Here is a 25,449-nt window from a genome sequence, read left to right as displayed (position 1 = left end):
AGCGATCTGAAGTGGAATGATCACATAAAACAAATAGTGGGAAAAGCAGGCGCCAGGTTGAGATTCATAGGAAGAATTCTAAGAAAATGTGACTCATCGACGAAAGAAGTAGCTTACAAAACGCTTGTTCGTCCGATTCTTGAGTATTGCTCATCAGTATGGGACCCTTACCAGGTTGGATTAATAGAAGAGATAGACATGATCCAGCGAAAAGCAGCGCGATTCGTCATGGGGACATTTAGTCAGCGCGAGAGCGTTGCGGAGATGCTGAACAAGCTCCAGTGGCGGACACTTCAAGAAAGGCGTTACGCAATACGGAGAGGTTTATTATCGAAATTACGAGAGAGCACATTCCGGGAAGAGATGGGCAACATATTACTACCGCCCACATATATCTCGCGTAATGATCACAACGAAAAGATCCGAGAAATTAGAGCAAATACGGAGACTTACAAGCAGTCGTTCTTCCCACGCAGAATTCGTGAATGGAACAGGGAAGGGGGGATCAGATAGTGGTACAATAAGTACCCTCCGCCACACACCGTAAGGTGGCTCGCGGAGTATAGATGTAGATGTAGATGTAGATGTATATATATATATATATATATATATATATGTGTGTGTGTGTGTGTGTGTGTGTGTGTGTGTGTGTGTGTGTGTATACAGGAGGATATCAATCGCAGATATTCGTATGTGTCGCATCCTCCCTTCCAGAAGAGGATACAGCTTTTATCCACACTAATTCTGAATCAGCAAAGCTTGGTTTCTCCAACACATACGGAAATTAGTACGAGTGGTGTTTGAAAAGGTCCATTATACACACCCGAGTATAAATTAGTTTTGTGAACATCAAAAACGTAGCAATCCACAGAGGGACTCCTTCTCGATTTATGACAGTGTGCCATTTAAAATTTGGCTTGGGAACTAAATCTTGTGCCTATAGAGACCTTCCCAGCAGTAAACTACCTTCTTCAATTCTCCGTTGTTTTCCTGGAAACAGCTTTATTTATTAATTTAAAGCAATCATTTTCGAAGTCACACGTCACATTTTCCCAGCATTGTGATTGCTTGAAGGATATATTTTGGCTGATTAAACAATCCCTTTCCGAAACTGGGGCACTGCTGGTAGTTTCTGTAGTATAAAATGTATCTCCGTTTATCCTCCAGCGACGTCATCAGCTTGGGGATGGAACCGTTGCGAGGAACTAGGCACCACAGACATTGTGCAAAACGCTGTGTGCCTCATGCAAACTGCTAGGATATGCCAGGTCTGCCTCCACGACACATCCTTGACCAGCATCCGCTGGCACATTCGCTAATTTGTCTGATCTGACAATTTTCCTCCTCGCACAGGCACAGAACCCCCCCCCCCTCCCCCCCCCCCCCCCCTCCCGAGAAAAAAGCAGAGACTGTTGCATGGTCTATATCTGTATAAGTTGTTAACATCAAGGTACATTGTGTAACTCACATCGTTTCATGCAATGAATTGTCCTACATTCCTTGGTCATTTGCTTTGGCGTGTCTATGGACTCATTGTAAAAGCATTCCCCGAATCTCACATTAAAACACAACAGCTTGTCGACATGAGGTAATAATTCAAAGCTGACACGTGTCTCTTTCAACATCACATCCTACGAAAGATTTGGCTCAGTGTATTGCGATGCAGGTTCAGCGTGTATGTAGTTACACATACACTCCAGGATTTCTATAAACATCACCAAGTAGACATACACCTGTGTTAACATTTGGCTAGCATACTCCTACCTAAATCAGAGTCGTTGAATTCCTGTCAAACATTCACACATGCCGCTATTCCGCATCTGATATGACATTGCATATAAGGTTACTGAGTAAATGCTTCATTAGGCGATGTTGATTCATTGAGTCTCTTAATCCAATTCAGGGATTTGTGTGGGAAGACCCCCTTTCTTTCATGACCTGAAACTTTGGGATATAATGCTGTACAGTGAGGTGAACGTCCTACTGACGCATTATCTCACCCCGTTTTTGAAGCATTGTGTGCAAAAAACGAAATTAGTCCAGGAACCACAACGTAAGATTCGACGTCATCTCCTTGGAATACGAAATGTCTTACTCAGTGCTCCCAGGCAGGCCACTAACTCAATCTTTTGGGGATCCGATAGTGAGCTGTGCGCCCACAGACGTAAGCACCACACCTGCCTAAATTATGGAAGAAATCGGGTATCCATCGACACATTTGGTAGCTGAAGTTGCATGTGTTGTGTGATGCACTGCAGATCATTCCAGTAAGTTGACTGTGGTCTTTACATGTACTTTTTATTTATCTGTGTAAGCATAACCCACAAAAGCGACAGTCAGCAGTTTCTTGAATAACGCATCATACGCCTGCATTTCAGTCACGGGAATGTTGGTGCCATAAATGCCATCAGCGCACATCGCAATTGTTCAGGCTCTAAAGCGTGACACATATGGCACATGCCACTCAGTGAGGGTTATATGGGAGGTTCTGGAGTACCTCTCACAGTGCATTATATGAAATCAGAGCATATTGTGAAGAGTAACTCTCCTGGTTGTGGAAATACTTAAACTCAACGAACTAGTTTTTTTTTTTTCCAGTGGACATTTAACGTGTTTCAGTTGATGGATAGAACAGTCTATCAGACGCTTTGCTAAACAGTGATTCTTAGTAAAAGATCTCTGGAACCAGAAGAATAACGATGTGCACCTATATTCTTAACAAGGCACCTTCAATAAGTAATGCAATACATCTTTTCTCCGACAATTTTGAAGTGTTGGCAGAAGAGCCAATACCGTGTTGCTAGAGGAGGCCGAAATGCACGCTTTTAGCTCACGCAGACTGGCGTGAGGTCTGGAACAGTTAAGGGAATATTTAGTAGCAAATAAAGTACGTAGTTGATATAATACTTAACTTTAATCCATAAGTGGTGTACATCGGTCTGACGGTACAGGCATCACAAGTTAAATATAAACTGGTAATGGCGCCTTGCTAGGTCGTAGCAAATGACGTAGCTGAAGGCTATGCTAACTATCGTCTCGGCAAATGAGAGCGTATCGGTCAGTGTAACTTCGCTAGCAAAGTCGGCTGTACAACTGGGGCGAGAGCTAGGAAGTCTAGACCTGCCGTGTGGCGGTGCTCGGTCTGCAATCACTGATAGTGGCGACACGCGGGTCCGACGTATACTAATGGACCGCGGCCGATTTAAAGGCTACCACCTAGCATGTGTGGTGTCTGGCGGTGACATCACAGCCTCCGTCTTGGCGCTTCCGTGCGATCCGCGGCCGATAGTGTGGGAAGCGCAACGCCGGGTGGTGGGGGAAGTCTGGCGCCCTGTGGCAGATCACGGACCGCAGTGAATCCATAATTCAGAAATGAGAGTAATTTTGTTTCTGTTCTCCATCGACGTCGTGGCTGAACTCTGCTGCTGATTATGATGCTTCATGGTGGTGTCGATGGATTGTCGATCATGAATATTAAGTCCTGTCTCATTATGCTGGGTACCTGAAGATTTTTGGTGGCGAGAGGGGCCTGTTGGTGGGTGGCTGATAGGAAATCACGTGAGAGGAGGACGAGAGAGAGACATATTTAAATCATAGATTATGGTAATTGCAATAACGTTAAGGCAGTAGGATACATGGGTAAACCTAAGTGCAGGTGCACTACTCGGCCGTCTTCGGCCATAGATTATGATAGATAAAATGATAATTATTGGCCGTTAGTTAATAATTAATTGATAATAATGTACAATAGACAAACTAAGAGCACAAGTTACAGGTCTGTTTGCATTTTGATGCTAGGTCAAGTGATCTATTTGTTTATGAAAGGAGAGCAGTCAGTTCTTTGTCTTCGAACCTACTTCTGGTCACACTGGATCGTTGAAGACTAGACAGAATTAACGAAGATATTTGAAAATTTTTCTGGTGTTCAGCCGGGTGGCGTCGTCCAATAGGAGCGATATTTCGGGAAGCCGACTTCTTGGCGTCTTCCGGTGTTCCTGGAGTCTGATTCGTCACTGATGGATGCCGACTTTTATAATATTTGCTGCCCTCTCGCAGCCTCTGTTGTGACTTGGCAAGACAGCCAAGCCACTAGGAGGTGAAGCCGAAAGGTACGCGTTTAAGCTCATGCAGGCTGGCGTGAGGTCTGGAACAGTTAAAGGATTTGAGTCTAACAAAGTACGTAGCTGTTGGAATACTTAACTTTAATCCATAATTGGAGAACATCGGTCTGACGGTACATGCATCACAAGATAAGTAGCAATTGATAATGGCGCCTTGCTAGGTCGTAGCAAATGACGTAGGTGAAGGCTATGCTAACTATCGTCTCGGAAAATGAGAGCGTAATTTGTCAGTGAACCATCGCTAGCAAAGTCGGCTGTACAGCTGGGGCGAGTGCTAGGAAGTCTCTCTAGACCTGCCGTGTGGCGGCGCTCGGTCTGCAATCACTGACAGTGGCGACACGCGGGTCCGGCGTATACTAATGGACCGCGGCCGATTTAAAGGCTACCACCTAGTAATTGTGGTGTCTGGTGGTGACACCACAAATTTCAGTTGAAGACACGAAACTTGTTGTGAGAAATATTGCAATACTCCCGCTTCAAACCATATGGTTCCATGAAGTTCCGATGGATCGCAGCTCTTTATGTAGCCTTCGAAATGGCGTCTGCTTGAGTTGCGTACTAAGCAGACAGCTGGCATTGAGTTTCTTTTGGCAGAAAAACAGGCGCTTGCAGAATGTCTATGGAGACCTGAGAGGAGTAAAAGAATGGCGAATCTTTGAATGGGGCGTCTGTCGTCGTCGCAACAAGGTCGTGCGAACCAGTCCGATTTCCGGTATGCCAGCTGGCATCTAACAGCTGTGACTCACGTAAAGTTAGAACGTGCGGACACTCTTATTTTATGTGTTCGCTGCTCAACTGGATGTCTCTGTCGATAGTGCTGACACACTCGTGCACCAGGTGGGGTACTTAAAGGCGTGCGCAAATTCAGTTCCTTGCCACATAACAGAAGACCATAAAGGGCAGCAAAGTACCACCTACGCGGAATTGCTTGTGCATTACGATGCTGATAGTGACAATTCTTTCTAAAATACCGCCACTAAAAATGAAACATATGTTCATTAATTTGAACCAGGAACAAAATGGCATTCAATGGGGTGGCACCACACCACCTCTCCTCTGAAGAAAAGCTCAAACCGGCACCTTCAGCTGGTAAAGTCGTGGCGACACTCTTGTGGGGCTCGGAACTGGTTCTTCTGTTTGGTGTCCTCCCTCATGGTTTAACGTCAACCTTGAACTGTATTGTGCTACTGTCAGGGAACTGAAGAAACAACTTCAGCTTGTCCATCGCCACAAAAATGCTAACGGAGATCTCCTTCTCAGTGACAATGCAAGGCCCCACAGAAGTTTGCACACTTGAGAGGTCATCACGAAGCTTCATTGGATTGTTCTCCCTCACCTACCACACAGCGCGGGACTATCACCGTCCGACTTCCATCCGTTTGCCCCAATGAAGGATGCACTCCACGGAAAGCACTGTATTTTCCAAAATGTGGTGAAATCATCCTCAGTGCAAGCATGAAATTGGCGAACAAGATTCTGGCGCATCCTGACAAATATTCCTGATGTGTTTCGTATCATATCACAGGCAACCACAATTCTGGCAACCAATTCCTCCTTTGCATCGACTCGGTCTCATACACAAGAGACTCTAACTATCCCCATAGAAAATATTCAAGGGGATTCAAGTCAGGTGACCTGGCAGTCCATGAGATAGGACGACCCCCACTAGTCCAGCGACCAGCGGATACGGCACTGAGATGGTTGTGGACGTCCACACTGAATTGAGGAGGTGCGCCATCATTTTGTATCTACTAAAAATGGTTCAAATGGCTCTGAGCACTATGGGACTTAACTGCTGAGGTCATCAGTCCCCTAGAACTTAGAACTACTTAAACCTAACTAAACGAAGGACATCACACACATCCATGCCTGAGGCAGGATTCGAACCTGCGACCGTAGCGGTCGCGCGGTTCCAGACTGTAGCGCCTAGAACCGGTCGGCCACTCCGGTCGGCTAGGATCCGCACCCTCTCACGAACAGACAAGGGTACGTTCTCCAACAACTCAGGTAGAACACCTTACACAATCCTCAAATACAGGTGGCCATTCAGATGCCCAGGTAGAAGATATGGCCCAATGAGATTGTTCTCTTTCCTTCCTTGCAGGAAATACACATGTACAAGTGAGTAAACAACACAGTATGTGTAAACTTGTACCAATGTTAGTTGTACGTTAGCTGTAACACAGTAATGCTACAAGAAGCGGTAGACAACTTTACCGATACTTTCATATTTCCTTAAGCTGGCATCTAGTGCCCAGGTTAAACTCCCTCAGATCGGTCATTGGAGGATCTTATATGTCCTGTTACATTTTCGTACGCTCTAACGGAAACACCCTGTATTTAGAATCTCCACACTTGTCGTTCAGTTCTATGTAAAACTGTTGTAACTGACAGTGGAATTAAGTGTGCGGTAGCAGAACTATTATTATTCGTACCATCAATTCTTTCAGGTGCTCCATGCCTGCAGATTTAGCACAAAGTGCTTCTTGACGTACTGCACAATAGATCTGGTGTTTGAGTCGTAATTTTTTCTCTTTCATTTCCTTTAAATTCTTTCTACATGATATTACATTGTCGTTTTATAATAGATTTGCAGGACCAGTTTTATGCTGTATTGATAGTCCCCATCTCTCTCTTCCTCCACTCCCTTTCAATTTTAAGGTCTCTTTTTGTCCAAACATCTATGGGACCCGTGAACACCCATCATGCTACGAACAAATAGGAATAGATAAAGAGCGGTGACATCAAGGTTCTGCCGATCTGAAGACACTAGTGGAGATTGAATGCTGCCACACAGTAATACTGAATAAAATGCCGTGGTTTGCCGAGTTCTTCCGAAAAGGCCTGAGCAAAGCCCTGGAAGTCCATTGCCTCGCACCCCACACGGAATGCACACCTTTCACGCTTGAAAACTGGCACGCGGTGGCCAGCCCTGGCCCCACATCTTTGACTCTGTGTTAAGAAGCTGTACAGGTGTCTACGCAAGTGGTTAGTCTGTCACTAAAGAGGTTTCCGCTATTCAGAGATTCAAGGCAAATTCATTCCGGCTATCAAAGACGATTCTTTAAGTTGTCCAGACGTCTAGAAAATTCCGCAGCACTGTGGTTCAGTCGTAATGACCTGCCAAATTGACGCAGCGCTTGCAGGCAGATCTTATAGCATTGTGATGTCATGTGACATTCGTGGCAACGTGTAATTTGGCGCCAAAAATCCGCTTCCGTGCATCTTATTGCTTACTGTACAGATAAATCCATTCTGCGCTTGACTCCAGAGATTTAGTGTCATACTCGGAGAATAATTTCGTGCGAATAGTCCCACACGTAAAAGGACTGCCTACCGCATTAAGTTTGCGTTCCACATGTTCCACTGCTGCACTAGCGATAAAATACTGAGTGAAACCGGTTCCAAGTCATTTATCTCCTTACGTGTATTTCTTATTTGTTGATACAGGTATCAACTGTGGAATCAGCACGGACTCGAACACTAAAGGAGAAAAATTGAAATACCAAATGACAGGAATCCAAAATTATCTGTTCAAAATACGTTAAGATTAGATTTCACTTCATTTCTAAAGAGTAGAGAACTATTACCGAACTTAGATTCCTGTGCTTCCTCTGCCTCGTATACACACATACTTGTAGCAACCGCCGACGTAGTGGAACTCGTCTTGATGTTACTCAGTACGGATGCTGTCGAACTCTGTGACCGAACTGCGCCAATCAGCGACGGGCAGCTGTTTAAATGAACGTCTAGAGGGAGCGCTGAACTCTGTCTACCTGGAGGTGTGGCGCTGCCCGCTCTTTCCATTGTTGCCGCATCGTTTCGCTGCGCTTGTCAGTGTGCAGTCGATACTTTAGAACTTCACAATACTTGATTATTATAGACGCATAGAAGTCAAGTATGCCATAATGGGAAAGAGATGAACGACTTTATTGATATTGGACATGTCTCCATTCTGCAATACACAGAATTTTCAAATTAATTGTAGGAGAAAGCTGCTTGTTTCAAAATACAACTGTACATATAATCGCATTTTACCGTATTTAGCACTGTTTGTTAAATATTTCTGAATAATGTTTGTCGGCCAGCCACTGTGGGCGAGCGATTCTAGGCGCTTCGGTGTGGAACTGAATTGCTACAGTGGCAGGTTCGAATCCTGCCTCGGACATGGATGTGTGTGATGTCCTTAGGTTAGTTACGTTTAAGTAGTTCTAAGTTCTAGGGGACTGATGCCCTCAGATGTTAAGACCCATAGTGCTCAGAGCCATTTGAACTAATAGTATTTGTTGTTCTGCATGGTTGCATTAGTGAATTATCTTCATCTACATCACGAGATAGCGTTGTTGTTGGCCATGATGTGACCGAGTCCCAAAACTGCATCTTGTCTTGAGGCACGTAGCTCAAAGAATTCTCGATATACTCACTTCTGTTGTTCTTTATAGGTAGTATAGATAGGTAGAATAGATAGATAATGAAGCCAGAAATACTTATGTTGCATGAAACACTGTGCGGATGTTCAGCTGAGAAGATCATCTCAGAATATCGAAATAGCGAGACCCTTTTCAGATGGTTATGAACGGCTTACCATACGAATTATCACTGAGGCTGGTTGTTTTATAGAATGTAGGCCACCATGAACTTAAAGATTAGTTTATTGATAGCATGACATAATTATACATATTAGAGGTTTGAGCTGCCGACTCACAAGTTAGATTTTCTACGGTCACCACAAATTAGAATTTCTACGGTCACCGGACGAAGTCATTGAAGTTTCTGTCTTAGAAACAAAAATTATGTGAGGTACTATCTCCTACGCCTGTCTTACGCATATAAACTACTCTTTGCCGCTACTAATGGTCTATTATAAACTGTAGTCGATGGAAGAATAGACCTTCATTTGAACAGCAGAACACTTGGTATACTGCTCGAACAGTCCATCGGTCTACTTCCGGTCCACAGCGTCCAACGGGCAAAGTATGTCGGCGATCATACATGTCGCCATCGTCAGGTGCGCTGACGAACAGAGCTCCTGAGGGCGGGCGGCCATATTAAATCCCCTTCCTTCGCGAGGCGTACTCTCCGCGGTCCGCACCCACCCGTCGGCGGTCGCTGAGACGCTGGCGTCTATTGTGGCGTCGGTGTATTGTCTCGTCCACCCTAGTCAACCGTTCGTTTCCTTTGCTGAGCGTCTTTTTAATTCCCAATGCTGGTTCCCATGGCCTGCGGAGGTTGTAGCTGCAATCTCGGTTGATGAGTCCGACCCTGGTGCGATTTTCGATAGCCTCTCTAACGACGCTGTCCCAGTATTTAGATGTCTGTGCCAAGACCCTCGCGTGTTGGTAGTCCATTTCGTGATTTCCGGACAAAGAGTGCTCTGCGACCGCCGACTTGTTGGGGCATATAAGTTGAGTGTGCCTCTGATGTTCTCGGCAACGATCGTCGATGGTGCGGCCTGTCTGTCCTACGTAAGTCTTCCCACATTGACATGGAATCTGGTATATACCTGGCTCTCGCACACCGAAATCGTCTTTGACACTTCCCAATAATGCTCGAGCTTTATTTGGTGGGCAAAAGACAGTTCCGACTCCGTGTTTCCTCAATATTAGTCCTATTTTCCCTGATAGTGAGCCAGTATACGGTATATAGGCAGTGGCTATCTCTCTTTCTCCGTGACTTCTGCTGTCTCCACACGCAGTACTGTAGAGCTGTGGCGGAGAGCGCGTCTGATCTGCCATTCGGAGTACCCGTTTTTCCGGAATACAGTTTTGAGGTGTTCCAGTTCTTCGGGGAGACTCTCTGCGTCAGAGATGGTGAGCAACAGTGTTCTTTAGCAACCCATTCCCCTGTGCAGGGTGGTGGCAGCTCTCTGCATGCAAATACATGTCGGTGTGCGTTTTCTTCCTGTATACCCCGTAGCCCAGGGTGCCATCCGCTATTCTTTTGACCATGACGTCCAGGAATAGTAATCTTCCATCTACTTCCGTCTCCATAGTGAATTTGATGTTCGGATGTATGGAGTCCAGGATTGGTAATCTTCCTTCTGCTTCGGTGTCCATAGTGAATCTGATATTTGGATGTATGGAGTCCATACATCCCACATCAAATTCACGATGGGAACCAGCACTGAGTCTAATTAAAACGACGCTCAGCAATGGAAACGAACGGGCGACTAGGGTGGACGAGGCACTTACACTGACGCCACCACAGACGCAGACGCCAGCGTGTCATTGACTACTGACGCGAGGGCGCGGACCGCGGAGAGAACGCCTCGCCTCGGTGGGCGGGGGGTTTAATACGACCGCCCGACCTCAGGAGCTCTGTTCGTCAGCGCACCTGCCGATGGCGAGATGTCTGATCGCCGAAATATGTGCCCGTTGGACACTGTGGACCGGCAATACATCGATGGACTGTTCGAGCAAGAAATACGCCGGGAGAAACTGAAGAATCACTTGTTATCCTGTTTTGAGTAATGGTTTATGAGTTCAAGATAATTTACTTTCTGTGGTGTCACCGCCAGACACCACACTTGCTAGGTGGTAGTCATCAAATCGGCCGCGGTCCGTTAGTATACGTCGGACCCGCGTGTCGCCACTATCAGTGATTGCAGACCGAACGCCGTCACACGGCAGGTCTAGTCTAGAGAGACTCCCTAGCACTCGCCTCAGTTGTACAGCCGACTTTGCTAGCGATGGTTCACTGACTACATACGCTCTCATTTGCAGAGACGACAGTTTAGCATAGCCTTCAGCTTCGTCATTTGCTACGACCTAGCAAGGCACCATATTCAGTTACTATAATCTGAAGAGATAATATTGTGAATCATGTACCGTGAAGAGCGACGTTCATCATTAATGGATTAAATTTAAGTATCATACTAATTATGTCCGCTTTGTGAATTCTCATTCCTTGTCATGTTCCAGACCTCACGTCAGTATAGTTCTTCCCTCTTCACGCCAGCGTGCGTGAGCTAAAACGTGTGCATTTCGGCCTCCTCTAGTAACACGGTGTTGGCTCTTATGCCAACACAACATTTTCCTTCATCCACCAACACGTCTCAGATTATTCCGTATCTGCAGTGAACAGAAAATCGATGGTGTTGCTATATCCGTGTTACCGTGGAAACAGGTTCCCTTTTGGCTGTAAATTATGCATTGGTCTACTCAGAACCATAATAGTAAAAAAAATAAAAAAGCGGAAAGTTATAAATTTCAGACTGGTTGTCTTTCCGCAGCAATCGATTCATACAACCTTGCGACCGTATTACGTGGCATGGTCGAACACTGACCACAGCCGACAATCAATACGGCGCGGCGAGGTAAGCGAGGCGCACTCAAGCAGGGAGCGCGCAGAGAGCCCCGCCAGCGTTTACACTGAAATCCAATTTCGCGAACGCCCCGCGGGCAGGTGGCTGGCGAGCCCACTTGCATATGCCGGGCCGCTGATAAACATGTTTCCAGGCAATCCCCCGCACTGGAATGACCCGGCAATCCCATCACACGCCTCTCTCGAATGAGATCGTCCGCTGCAGACAACGCCGCGGTTCGCCGACTCACCTGTAGTGAGGGGCATTTATTGACGGCGGTTTGGCGGCGGAAAAGGCACTCCGGCGCGCTCCGGTGGCCGCAGTTTTGAGGACAAACAGAGCGGAGCGTCTGCGGTGAGCCGAGTGGCCGTGCAGATTACCCGTAGCTCACCTAAACTGCGGACGTCCAGCGTAGATTGTCGCGTGTTGCTGTGTGGGCGAGAACCGCGGTCGGAGCGCTTTCATATGCGCACTTTCAACTCGTACTTACTACTTCCATGTAATCGCTGTAAAAGACACGTACGCTGTTCTCAATCACCTCCTTTCTATTTAACTGCTGTATTTTGTTTCGGTGTGTCATTTAGTAACCAGTTATGGGGTGTATTTTGTGACATTTGGTTACAATATTAACCAAACTGAAAATGAAATGAAATGATCGTATGGCATTATTGGCCGGGGGGCCCCATTCGGGGGAGTTTGGCCGCCGTGTTGCAAGTTCTTTCTATTTGACGCCACATCGGCGACTTGCGAGTCAATGATGATGAAGGACACACAACACCCAGTCCACTGCCGGGAATCGAACCCGGGCCCTCTGTGTGGTAGGCGGTAACGCTACCGCTACGCTTCGGAGGCGGACAACGGAAAATGATTGACACTGGATATGAAATACACATTGCCAAGTAACTACTGAATAAATCATAAGTAGAGAAACAAAAAGCCGGAAATGTATTTGGCCATAGTTGCTTCACCACCAAGTACGACCGAGGTAATGGAGAAATTTTCCACAAATTTCAGGTGTCTTGCTTTAGGCAGTTCAGGAAAGAATTAATATCGTTATGTACAAAATTTGTTTTGTAGTTATAGTTTAAATTACCCTACAACATCTCTCACAAATCTTCTTTAAATTGATTTCACGTTCTTCCTCTCTCTTTTTCTTTCCACACTTCTCCCTCCAACTTTCTCATTCACTACCTCTGAATATCTCTGTCCCCTTCTCCCACATTCCCTCTCCCTCACTGCCCCTTTCTCTCTCCCTCTGATACCACTTGTTTCTGTTTCTTTATCCCTCACCGATTGTTCCTCTCCTAACCCACGAACTATTTCCTGTATGCTGATCTCCAGGGTGTGCGCATTTCCTCTGTCTTTTCTCTCCGTGCGCCTCTTTATTTGTATAAAACCATGCTTCTTCCTTCTCCTCCGTATCTATTTAGTGACTATGCTTCAAACCAATTGTGTTTCTACTCCTTTTACTTCATGATTATTGTTATGTATGAGGCGGAACTATGGGCCTCATGGAAAAAGGGTCGCCCGGCTGAGTCACGCAATTTGACTCTTAGTCGGATCACAAGGGGTGGCCATCATAGCACGCATTGATCACGTAGGTTGACGTGAGGATCAATGAACAATACTTGACGGGATGTAACTGGAACATCTTAGGTGATTAGAAGTTAGTAGACAGGAATACAATTAAATACTTAGCTTTAATTCAGCATCAGCGATGAACGTCGATCTTGACTTTGTACAATAATATTTACAAGTACAGTTATAGACTGAACTACGAATACTGCTTTACAATTGTGATTGCTTCACACATATAGATCTATTGGCAATGTGTAAACTGTGTGCGTCGCCTGGCTAGGTCGTAGCTACTGGCTCAGCTGAAGGCTATGCTAACTAGCGTCTCTGCAAAGGAGATCTGTGAAGCTATAACAAGTGAATCATTCCTATTAAAGTTGGCTGTAGAACTGGGCAGTGCGCCAGCTTGTCTCGTAAGACCAGCCGAGTGGCGGAGCTCGGTCTGCTAGCGTCGACTGTGGCGACTCGCGGGTCCGATGTGTACTGACGGACTGCGGCCGATTTCAAGCCTACAACCTACCAAGTGTGGTGCCTTGCGGTGACACCACATTTATTAACTTGTGAATTCCAATAAAATCAGTTAACAGTTCCTCTCCTATCGTCAACCCTCGAACAATCACTCCTATCTTTCAATCGCCTATAGATGTGATTTTCAGTTTACCACCGGTTTTTAGGAGTGAGTGCCTAATCTGCCTCTTATTGCCTCGCTATCTAGCAAGGAAGAGTTAGTGTACAAGGGTGCACAACGACCATTAAACAAGTTACATTATTGTAACATTCTCGATTTTAACGTCTGAAATTAATTAAAAAATAGTCTACAACGCAAGGCACTTTTATTAAAAGGTGACCGGTTTCGGAGATTGCGTGATCCTTTTCGGACCTTCCACCATACAGATGCACAATAGCTGTGCATAGGGCATTAACTACTGAATGACAGTAGTCAACTGCAGTTGACTATTGCCATTCAGCGGTTCCTGCTCTATGCATAGCCATTGCCTATCATTATGGTTGAAGGTTTGTAAATTATCACGTAATGATCGAAACAGGCCACCTTTTAATAAACGTGGCTTGCGTTCTAGACGGTTTTACAATTAATTTCATATATTGCATTGTGATCGGTGACATCCTCCAACAATGTTTTCCAAAATAGTCGCCAAATAAAAGCGCTTCCTTCCGTCATTAGAATAATTATATTGACATAGGAGATCTTTAAATTGGGTGTGGACTTCTGTTCTTTCATCAAATAGATGCTAAACTTCTTCGCAGTATGTCCTTCGCCAAATGAAATGCGTTCGCTCGAACACTAATATTTGTCTATAGATAGGAAGCGAATTTTTTCGCCTCCTATCTGTCTTTGTGTCATATCGTCGCTCACAATAGGTGCAGTATCGTGCGAAACCTTGATAAAATTACAAATTATACTCTGCCGAAATTGATAACCAAGCATTAAGATACGCAGAGGAAAAAGGCAAGTGTCTCTGTACGCGTACACAATTGCAAGGGATTCCTTGCGGATATATTATACATACCGGACCGCATTTTACACCTTGGAGATTATTACGGCAAGAAAATCTTTTAGGAAACAGGTTGCCCTGATCACTGAACGTGAAAAGATTACAATGGAAGGCGGATCTTAATTAGCCAACTGGATATCATGTCTGTAGTGTCTTGTACCGTGAAGAAGCGAGGGAGAGGATATTGTTATGGGTGACTGGTATCCTCTTTCTACATCACAAATGCACAGGTGTAATCATACTGTTCTTTATTTACGTGAACTGGAAACTTTACTTGAATAGAATCCATGTGTTGCGGTACAGGGCCGTCACAATAGTGAAAAACAAGTTCAAATGTGTGTGAAATCTTATGGGACTTAACTGCTAAGGTCATCAGTGCCTTATTATCGTAAGGACAAACACACACACCTATGCCGGGGCCAGCCGCACAGTCCATGACTGCAGCGCCTAAGACCGCTCGGCTAATCCCGCGCGGCCAATAAGAGTCCTCTGCAGACTGATGTAATGCCAATAAAACGAGTCTCGCCGTGGTCACTAACCTGGTCGCTATGCACTGTCGTAGCCTGTGACGAACTAAACCCGCTCTGTGCATAAACTGACAGACGCCAAACTGGACGACTGAAGTGAGAGAGTGAGCGACTGAGGCCCTCTGGTCAGCGGCGGCGGTAGAAATCTCGTACATGATGTCGAGAGGGCGTTGGCTTTGCTTGTGGATGTGACTCTGCCCTCTCTCGTGATGGGCGCGCTTGATGCAGCGCCTACTAATCGATCGTTGTACTTCATATTTGCCGACTGGTGTCTGGCGACAGCTTACGCCAGGACAATCTCTGATAAAGACGAATATTTGTTATAACGAAACTCTACTAGAACAAGGAAACATTTGCAACGCAAGGGGTTTTACTGCACAATTATCGATAATTTGTAAAATATCTATTGGTATTCTTGGTCGACCTTGCTATCTGACTTAAGTTGGCTCTTTTTAAACGCGCGGCTATGCCCCCAGTATTGTTTGCATCGAAATGATCATTACACTCCAATTATTAAACAAAAATATGGTGATTGCTAGCTACAAAATGAATATTGCGGTGATTAGCATATGATTCCAAATTAAGATGTATCCAGAAAACAGGATGAGCAATATTTCTAGACTAACATCTCAATCCAATACACTCGCTAACCTAACATTGGCACAATGTATCCTCTTTTCCTAACTCCTTAAGACAACACTGAACCCGCAAGTGACTCTATTGCAGTTCTGCCTGAACGGACACAGAGAGAGCGCCAGTCAAAGAGCTAGTGGAATACAGACTTATTTAAAATTACAGTGCCCTACTTTGGCTGATGATTGCTAATATCACCGTAATTCTCCGTAATGATTAAGACGGTCGGACCAGCCAACGTCGTGATGCCGTCTTTCCCGTTAGCGAGCTTGGTTTTAATCTCAAACATGGACGTGATTAGCGTTCGTAAACTCCTGTGCGTAACTCTTCAATTCCGGAGTCCGTCACGAGTCAATACTCAAGCTACTTGCACATATGCCAATAGTATTTGGTCGACTCAAGTGCGCGGCAGCAAAGGTACACTCAAGGTTGCACATGAACATCACAAGTTAGTACGAATCTGTTTCTCTCCTCAGAGTAACAGATAATGCTACGTGTGTGGAGTCGTATGCTCTAAACTATTCAGACTTGGAGAGTAACCACTGGACTCAATGCCGGTAACTTCTCCAACCTACATCTCTCCACGCACTCCAAGCAGGGCACCCAGACACTCCGACTGTTCCGGTCCAGAGCCGACAGCACAGTTCCCATTCAGATTTTTGTAAACTTGGCCGTTCTTCGCCGCATCGATCAGTGTGCGGTGGTAGCCGATCACAACACAGACTTTCTCGTATCCATGCGCCTTTGTACCCAACCACGGCACAGAATTCTCCCGCGGTTGCTGTTGCCGCCAAACTTTTAATATGTACATCTACGTGTTCTGCGGCAGTCCCGCCAAGGTCTTCCACAAATTTTCCTCTGTGGCGCGAAATCGTCTTTCTCTCTTTCGCATATACTTCCTTCTCACTTCTTTTTGTGATGGCCCAGCCTCTCCGAACGTCTTTGGTGGCCTGAAGTGCCAGCCCACAAAGGGGTCGCGCCGTGTTCCAGCCTCTGCGGCCATGTCGTTAGTTTGACATGACACACACAACTCCCTTTCCTGTGTCCATTCTTTCCTACCGGTGGGCCAATTATCTCGTTTTGTTAAATGGATATCTCTGTGTATTCGGTGTATTAGTACTGATTTAGCGTCATGTAAGGTGTAAAATCTGCTACGTTAGACATTAATACACTTCGTATGCTAATCAACAGCAAAGGACTCTCGAGAGGTTTGGGATAATATGTTGGAAAATTGTTCATAAAGTAATCATTCTGGTCTTCACCGAATAGTGTATCACACAACGGGCAAACAATGGGCATTACCACGTGCGATGCCAGTACTCGAACAGTGACTTAATAACAGGCTGTCACAAGAGACGGCAATCCAAGTCAATTACACCCCACAGTAACAAAATTATTCTAACAATACTCAGTATCTGTAAACATTTGCATACATTAAACGGCTCGTTTTACTTAATAAATTTAGCAACATGCTATTAGAGAAGGTAAATTAATAATTGTACCGCGTTTATGGCCGCGAGTCCGGGACTGGAGAAGTTCGGCCTCCGAGTTGGTATTGTTTTCAGTTGACTCGACACTGGACGACTTGCATGTCGATGACGAGGAAGACAACACCAGACCTAGTTCCCGAACAGAGAAAATCACCGACTTGGCCGGGAATCGAAGCCAGGCCCACTGCATGGCAGTCAGACGCCCTGTCCCCTGGACCAAAGAGGCAAACGGTTTGAGAAGATAATTAGGGCCAGCAAGGGAATCAGAGCCCACCCGCTTAAACAAAGTTATTTCGAAGAAATTCATCACATGAAATTATTACAATAGGCACATGGATTCGTTGTATTCAGTGTATTTAGCTCACTCGAATCGGATGGCCTGCCTAAGAGTAAATCACAGAATCAAATATATGTGAAGGTCGGCTCCGCTCAAAGGGCATGTTCCACTTAACGGATGTATAATAGTAAAAATCTGATAAAACGGTGGAAGTATAGCTTGTGTACGAGGAAAGATTGTTGACGGTGATTAAATGAAAAGATGGTTAGGGAAATTTTGACTGCCAGGAAACAGCAAGGGACCTATACACGAAATCTCTCGCAACTGGTGAAGTTCTTTTATATTACACGCTACGACAAACTTCCATTCCATGAACTGGCATGCATTGAGTTATTAGGCAAGGGGGGAAACAATAAAACTAACCAAAGAGATTATACTGAAGGCTCATGATGTGTCTCGGATCGAGAACGAAGCACAGTCGCAAGATCTTGCATTATATGAGAATTTAATTCAGTACAAAAAGCGACCTTCACTAAAAACTTTCTTGATTCCTAATCCGATGCAAACACATTGATTCATTGATCCTCATCCACATAGGAGTGGCGCTCAATATGTAATGCAAAGCATCTTTTTTTCTGAAAGCAGTTTGGTTTATTCGAAATTCAGATATACCCAATTTTTCACTGTCTCCGCAACAAAATCCTTTTTTTAAGCATAATCTCCGTTCGATGCGACGGCCTTTCTGGAAAGTCCTGTATGCCCACGTGATGCTAATATACTGGTTGACGTCTTTATGAATCAATAACCTCCACACTACTCACGTACTACTTTCCGCGAAGTGCATCCTTTGTTCGTCGCCGACCATAGTGGCCGAGCGGCTGTAGGCGCTTCAGTCCGGAACCGCACTGCTATTGCGGTCGCAGGTTCGAATCCCGCCTCGGGCATGGATGTGTGTGGTATCCTTAAGTTAGTTAGGTTTAAGTAGTTCTAAGTTTAGGGGACTGATGACCTCAGATGTTAAGTCGTATTGTGCTTAAAGCCATTTGAACCATTTTGAACCTTCGTTCGTCCAAGTAGCTCGAAGGCGGAAAGCGCGAGATACAGGCTGTAGGTTGGATGCGGAGGAACTGTCCAATGACATATTGTGAGTTCCTCTCAGGTGCGCAGACTTGTGTGAGGCCTTGCGTTGTCATGAAGAAGGAGAAGTTCGGTTGACTTTTGTTGCGACGAACGCGGCGAATAATTTTCTTCAGTTTCGCGTGGGTAATATAATAAACTTCGTAATTGATCGTTGCACCATGAGAGAGGACCTCAAACAGAATAACCCGTTTAGAACCCTAGAAGACCATCGCCACGACTAAGGGCTGAAGGTGCGGCATTGAACTTACCCTTTGGGGGAGAGTTGGCGTCGCACCACCCTACGGATTGCTGTTGTGTTTCCGGTTCCAAGAGATGAACCCACGTTTCATCACCACGATCAGCCCCGTAACGAGCTAAAAACTCCGTACAGCTGGTCTTCCGTTGCTCTTTAAGGTCTTGTTTTAAGCGCCGAGGCACACACCTCTCAGTACGAAAGTGGTAGACGAGTGTGCCACCATTGCCAACAGAAACGTCCAGTTGTGCATCGAGGCGTTTGATTGTGATACGTAGATCACCTCGAACGAGAGTGTCCGCACGTTTCAAAATTGCACGAGTCAAATCTGTCTGCGGCCGGTCGGCCAGCGGGAGATCCGACAGGTTTGCGCGATCTTGTCTCGATGACTTCAGACGCCTCGCCTATGCTTCTATTCACGCCAGGTCTCCGTAGACATCCTGCAAGCAAAAATGCAAATGATAGCTCTTTACTTGGACCGCACCTCCGTTACAGACGCCATTTTCAACGCTAGTACAGACTACACAAAAGAATTTCAACTAGCAACTTAACTTGTTCCGAAGAAGAGAGATACTTAAGTGTCGACGGCCGCAGCGAAAGTGCCTCAAAATCCAACAACGGACAGCCATTTGGGAACGGGGCTTCTTTTGTTTCATGGTGTGGGAGAAATTTGCCGAGGGGGTCTAGTAGTGAAACGGAACAAAGAAACGGGAAAGCTCTGTATTGGAAAAATGTTGTGCTGCTGCACAGTTATGGACTGGACCAAGGGCGGTTGTTACTGCTATGGTCTGAGGGAGGAAACAACTTTGGCCTTCTGCGGTACCTTAGAAAACACTCATCCATCCATCCATGACTTACGGAAATTATTTATGGCGTCGAAAGGGAAAGGAGGGGGTTGTAATTTTAGAAGACATGAACAGTAGTGTTACATCGTATTATTTTCACCAAAACTGCAAAATGTTCGACTATACAGCAAAAACAGTCCGTGTGACTTTAGCAAAGGGATCGAAAGACACAACCTTTCTGTCATAACGAAAGGCATGCATTCATATATATATATAAACAGGAATCTGCTACATGACGAAATCTCAGCGGCAGTTACGTCGTTACAAGCGACAACTGCTGAATTTTATTCCGTACATCTGACAGTAAACACATTTCTCCATAACATCCATTTACGTTTGTAGAGGAGGTAGAAGAGTTTACTAAAGTCTTAAATTCTTCTCTCGATATAGTGATTTGATCGTTCTGAAATTTTCTTCGGATAAATGCTGCACGATTTCCTCAATCATAACAAAGACGTTTCCTACTGGAGCATTCATCACTGAATTTGACCAATGTGTAATGTATCCAGAATGAGATTTTCACTCTGCAGCGGAGTGTGCGCTGATATGAAACTTCCTGGCAGATTAAAACTGTGTGCCCGACCGAGACTCGAACTCGGGACCTTTGCCTTTCGCGGGCAAGTGCTCTACCATCTGAGCTACCGAAGCACGACTCACGCCCGGTACTCACAGCTTTACTCTCCTGCAGGAGAGCTTCTGTAAAGTTTGGAAGGTAGGAGACGAGACACTGGCAGAAGTAAAGCTGTGAGTACCGGGCCTGAGTCGTGCTTCGATAGCTCAGATGGTAGAGCACTTGCCCGCGAAAGGCAAAGGTCCCGAGTTCGAGTCTCGGTCGGGCACACAGTTTTAATCTGCCAGGAAGTTTCAATGCGTAATTTAGTAGACGGGTGTATCAAAAGGTTGTTTCAAATGACAAGCGGTTTCATATATTCGCTTTAGCTACTCTAACTAACATATTGTCAAAAAAACTCATCTCTCACGTACTAAATCTTAAAAAGTTTTTATTGTTAGAGCCACACTTTAGATTTCCGCCATGAGAGCGCAGTAGTCAGCAATTACGCAAGGTTGTGACAGGCGGAGAAATAGCGTCTGTTGTGCCTGCAGTGTATTCACATCAGGGAGAACGAAGTTGAACAAAGCGCCAGTAACTGCCATCTCCATTCGGCTGTGATATGCCCAGTTGAAGGGGACCACAACGTGGTTCAGGTAAAAAAAAATCAATTTTCGGTTTTCATCATATTTCGATAGATTACGGTTTTATTTAATTACTCTGAAAAGGATTACGCAGAAAAAAAAATTTCGAGCATTTAAAGAGCATTTTCCTACCACGTGTGTTTATGTGCCACGCCCACATTTCCGTCACGCACTTTTTTTTAGATCTTTATATCCCCTACATTGAACGGTAGGGTTTTTTTTTACTCCCGCGTGTGTTGGCTATCCTTGGAATGCTACGGTCGGTATTCTTTTGCTTCTGCTGTTTGCAATCAACACGCTTTCAAACACGTGGTTAGTTTTGTTCAAGTGTGATTGCGAGTAGTTGTTATGGAAAATTTGCAGTTATACTATGGGCAGGCAATTAGGAGAAATAAAGAAAATCTGGAGGCAATGAAGAGAGATGTCTGGGCCATATTCTTCCGTAAGTCCTCTACTGATAATAAGCCATGTCATGGATTGTGTCCACCAGGAGAAAATTCGTGGTGCAAATACAATATGGCTCAGGCAACTGGAGAATCTTATTCTCACCAGCATTCTCTTCCCGCTGCTGTTATTACAGCAATTAAACATATTTTCAGAGACTTGGCTCATGCTGGCCTTCTAAGGAGACGTCTGCATGGGCAGAAACAGAACCCAAATTAATGTTTCAACAGCATAATTTGGAACCACCTTCCTAAAACTGTATTTCTAGGCATGCATACAATGAAACTAGGAGTTCATGATGCTGTTATTACATTCAATTGTGGTAATATTGGAAAGTGTTGGGCACAGAAAAAGCTGGGAATTAATCCTGGTGAAAATGCGATAAAATGAGGATAGACGATGCAGACAGGTCTGCATCCAATATGGCCAAGAAACCAAGACAGACATCCAGGAAGGAGAAAAAGGAGCTGGAAGACCCGCTAGAGGCCAAAGAAGGGCCATCATATGCAACAGGACAGCTTTAATTAACTGTAAGTAACAAAATTCAAAAGGTTTTTCTCTGAAGCTAATTTCCCGCAAACTAAAATTTTCAGTATATATGTCCTATTATATCAGAAACTATCATAGATAAACGAATGAAATTTTCAGAGACTCTGCATGGCATTAAAAACACCTCTGGTACTACATTCATTAATGTTTCTCCATTAGGAAGTTCACAAAAAAATATTTTCTGCAGAAAAATCTTAGTATTATTGTTAATAAATTTAAGAAAGTATTTCTTAAAAACTATAAAATGGATAAAGTATATTTTAGTACAGTTGACTCTCTTAGCATCATGTAACATACAGTAAAAATATTAAGGTCTTGCGTCAAATAGTGTTTTCAGAAATGTGTCAAATACTTGCCTAAATTAAAGTGGGTTAGATAGGCAGGGTGTGGTCCCCTTAAAGCTTCAGGATGTTTCTGCAAGAGGAGATAAATCGCTCCGCCTGCTCTGAGCTGACCGCATGGAGGCGAGTTTGGCACGCGGCCCACAGAAGTAGACGAACATTGCAAGGGAGCTGAACATACCACAACCGTCCGTTTGAAAGATCTTAAGGAAACGACTGACGCCGAAGCCTTACTGCCCTCACTCCCGATGACAAAAGTCAGACACATTGAATTTTCCACACAGCTGACAACAGCTAATGGACGAAGATGAGTTTTGTGAGGAACTGAACTTCAGCGATGAAGTAATGTTTGTGAATGACAGTTAACAAGGACGACGTGAGAATCTCCACGCTATCGCGCTACACCAGAGGTTAATGTGTTCTGTGCAGTCCCACATTTTGAAGTATGCGGTCCTTTATCTTATGCAAAAATGTCATTACAATATCCGTCTATCCGGAGGTGCTGCAAAACTACGTTATATCGGGGCCTGTGTTGTTCAAAAGTAAGATGCAATGTTCCTTCGGACTTGCATCCATGTCTGAAAGAACAGGCGCTGTGGCGATTACAGTCATTATGAAACTTACAGAAAGGATTCGCAGCTGCGAATATGGACAACCATCACCTGTGTAATGGTATGACAACAACGGAGATATGTACAGGAGCAGGACGCGAACCCGCCTCATCTACCAATAGACCCACCAGAACGCAGAACTCGCATCAACAGTACTTTCAAATTGCTGTGAGCACTATGAGACTTAACAGCTGAGGTCATCAGTCCCCTAGAACTTATAACTACTTAAACCTAACTAACCTAAGGACAGCACACACATCCATGCCCGAGGCAGGATTCGAACCTGTGACCGTAGCGGTCATGCGGTTCCTGACCGAAGAGCCTAGAACCGCTCGGCCACAGCGGCCGGCAAACAGTACTTTCGAACAGATTGATAGGGACATACTAAGCTGAAGGTGGGAACAAGTTGATTATCGACTTAAATATCTGCAGAATCAGTAGGAGGCAAGTATGGAGCTCCTGTGATACGTCAAAATAGGCTTTTGGGTATTGTTATATGCGTGCAAAGCCCAGAGACAATATGTGAAATAATATAGCTACAGCTAATCTGTGAAATCGCATCAATCAACCTTGTAAATCTAAGCCGACACTATTGTTGTGTTTCATGGAGGTCAATCCAGAAACCTAATATGCCTCATGTGTTGCATATTTCGGATCAGTGTGATTCACTCTGCTGGACGGGTTGCTCGTCTGAGCGATGCTGTATGTCCTAATAAACATATTGTACAACGAGTAACATTAATGCCAGGAAAAGATAGGATCCTTTCGAATACTGACATACACCCTCTGTTTACATCTACAGGGGTATTAATTTTCGTAACTAAACATAAATCGTTTAGACGTAGGGTTTATGAGACCTATTATAATAAAAAAAGAAAGAATTGCCATTACAAGTACGTCTGCTGTTCATTTACAGAATAATTTCGTGTTAAACAGTGAACAGCACAAATGGTTTTTTATTATAGGTGAAAAACAAACACATTCCACCATTTTCCTGTAATATTTGTTTATTACTGACCAGTTTTCCGTTTATTAGGACATCATGAGGTAACACTATTTTTTCTAGAAGCGGAACTAAATACAATTTATGCTCTTTTCGCCAGTAGTTAAAAATTGCTCAACCATGCAGCGACGAACAATGCGTTTCACTGTGTTTATCATCGCCAAAGATACTGCATGAGAACTACTACTTTGCTAAGTAGCTATTTTATTATCTACAGTATATGTTGGACTGCAGAAAGAAAAACTTATGTCAGCTGACTATCAGAAAATCAATTATACATTGACAGAAAAAAAAATCGCAACACCAAGGAGTTGTGCGGCATAAACGAAATTTTGTAGGCATTTTTTTTTTTACAAATGAAAGGTGATGTCTTTTAAAATATAGCGCCAGTCGCGTAAGAGTGGCGCCAGTACCGCCACTATGAGAATGCAAATCATGTTTGCTTTAAATACACGCTGTAACTGTTGTGCACATCAGTCACCTTTGAGATTGGACGTGGTGAGCCGATGTTGCCTTTAAGGCGACAAAGATGCAGTTAGCGACACCTTATTGAGTTTGAACGAGATCGTGCAATAGGACTACGAGAACCTGGATGTTCTTTCTGCGATACTGCAGGAAGACTGGGCAGCAATGTAGCCGCTGCACATGATTGCTGATATCGGTGGTCACGAGGATATACGGTAGCAGGAAGACCGGGCACCGGGTACCGAGAGGACAGACCATCGTGTTCGTCGTATGGCTCTGGTGCATGGAATTGCCACTGCCACAGTTCGAGCAGGCGTTGGCACCACACTGACACAACGAACGGTTACAAATCGGTTACTCAAAGACACCTCCGAGCCAGAAGACCTAGAGCCACAAATCACCGCCATTTGCGGCTTCAGTGGCGTCAAGCGAGAGCTCATTAGAGGGCGGAGTGGAGGCCTGTTGTATTTTCTCAGGTTCTGCCTCAGTGCCAGTTTACTGTGTGTTGATCAGGAGGGCAGGAGGTCATTTGAGCGCCCGCAACCAATCTGTCTGCGACCTAGACACGTTGGATCTACACCTGGAGTTACGGAAAAATGTGTACTTTCGTACGACAGCGGGAGAACTCTCGTGGTTATTCATGCACTCTGACTCAAATTTTGTACGTCACTCTGGTGGTTCGATCTGTCGACCTACAGATAATAAAAAGCATCCCAGGGGTTGATTTCCAACAGGATAACACTTGTCGACATACCGCTGTTGTAACCTAACATGCTCTAGAGAGTGTCGACGTGCTGCCTTGGCCTGCACGACCCCAAGATCTGTCTCCAGTCAAACACATATGGGACTTAATCGGAAGACAAATCTCATCTAAAAGTAGCGTTAACGGTCTCAGTATTGACCGACCAAGTGCAGCAGGTGTGGAATTCCATCCCATAGACATATATCCCGCACCTGTATAAGGCAATCCATGGCCATTTGCGTACTTGCATTCAACATTCGGGCGGTTACACCTGTTATAAACGTACCACCATTTCATATTTGCAGTCGCTTGTCTCGTTCTTAAGTGAACACGTGATGTTCTAATGTTAATCATTTACATATGTTACCTAGACTAATACAGTCCAGAAATTTCATTGCTCTACATATATTACTTTTTGGGACTGAGACTTTTTTTCCATCTAC

This window comes from Schistocerca americana, chromosome 4, assembly GCF_021461395.2.
Source record: "Schistocerca americana isolate TAMUIC-IGC-003095 chromosome 4, iqSchAmer2.1, whole genome shotgun sequence".
Classification (NCBI taxonomy): Eukaryota; Metazoa; Arthropoda; class Insecta; order Orthoptera; family Acrididae; genus Schistocerca; species Schistocerca americana.
Note: the sequence above shows the minus strand (reverse complement) of the source record.